The sequence below is a fragment of the Coenobita brevimanus genome, chromosome 112 (genome assembly GCF_032717465.1).
Source record: "Coenobita brevimanus isolate Jiangsu-jjx chromosome 112, ASM3271746v2, whole genome shotgun sequence".
In the NCBI taxonomy this organism is placed as follows: domain Eukaryota; kingdom Metazoa; phylum Arthropoda; class Malacostraca; order Decapoda; family Coenobitidae; genus Coenobita; species Coenobita brevimanus.
Genome location: NC_137065.1, coordinates 27,984,743 through 27,986,140, shown reverse-complemented (window position 1 = coordinate 27,986,140; position 1,398 = coordinate 27,984,743). Strand labels below are relative to the sequence as shown.

At 40.3% G+C, this 1,398-nt stretch overlaps 1 pseudogene; it reads right to left on the bottom strand.

Moving 5' to 3' along the window:
* Positions 1-548: 548 nt before the first annotated feature.
* LOC145418185 (5S ribosomal RNA) lies at positions 549-663 on the bottom strand (annotated as a pseudogene).
* Positions 664-1,398: the final 735 nt, after the last annotated feature.

Genomic DNA, 1,398 nt, shown 5'->3' with positions numbered 1-1,398 from the left:
TCATGACAGTTTTGTATCAGCTCTTAGCAATGATGATAACCTTGATTAGGAAAATGAGTAATGTAGTACGAATTTAGGCAACTAATTTTATTGTTAGGACAGACAATGCTAAAGATAACATGAAAACGATTAAACCAAACACCAAGAGAAAGGATACAATGGCAATTGACCTGAATTCTTAATTCAGCCGCAGTATAATGTTATGGCATATTTTATTCACCTCTTGACAACGACGACGTGTTAAAGGTTAATAATGTTGATCTCCAGACGACTTTATTCAATTCAAGAAATACTTATCAAACAGAATTGCGTTAGACTTAGCATTTATTGACGCCTCCACTACAGCAAGAACCTACTAAGTTAAATAAAATAAGCTTAGTAAAAGAAAGAATGAAACTTAAATGACACGCTCAAAGAAAGAATTATTCGAATTCATTCATTCATTGCCAGACGCCATGTATCCCAAACGGGGTGGCCAAGGGCTTAGAGTTAATTGTTTTACAGGGAGGGGCACTAATCCTCCACGAACCCCACTTGACGCGTAGGGATGCCAACAGCATCTGGTGTTCCCAGGCGGTCACCCATCCAAGTACTAACCAGACCCAGTGTTGCTTAACTTCATTGATCGAACGGGAAGCGGTGTACTCAACGTGGTAAATCGAATTAATTTTGTTTATATTCAAAATACGGACTGAAAGACAAAATTTCGAAGGAAGTAATATGTGACAAAGTGGCTCTCGCTTCACTTTTACTCCCAGATCAGATCAGGCCATCAAACTGGCATTAAAATCTCATCAGGCACACAGTTTCATGGAACAGCTGGCTTCTATCAGACCTGTGTGTTGAGTGTTGATGTCTGTTGCATTGATGTCATTGTTGTGTGATGTATTTGCTGTATGATGATATCTTTGTTGTGTGATGTTGTCTTTGTTAAGTGGAATCGTCTTTGGTGACAGCACCGGTTCTTACATTACCTGCTTCTGACATCTAATTCTCTACATGTACAATGTCTGTGCCGGCAGGAAAACAGCTCAGTAGGATGTCGCTGAGAGATGCATACTGCATATGAAACGATCTCTTTTCTTTTCATTTTTCACTCAACTAGTGACACTGGCAATGTTCTGTCCGAGTATTATGAGGGAGAAGAAGTGAAGTTGAGGGATGTTGGCGGTGTGAAAATATCGCATGATTTCTCCTTCCTAAACTTTCCACGAGATAATGTTTATACATATTCAAACAGCTGAGTTAGCAGTGACGTGACATACGTCTAAGGTGATTTGCAATGACAACGTCCAGTGTCTGTTCACAGGCTACACGTACTAGTGAGTGAGAATGGTTGTTCCAGCTAACATATCCTTCCTTCACAGCTGGACGTGCACCAAGATGAGGTTCGGCAGG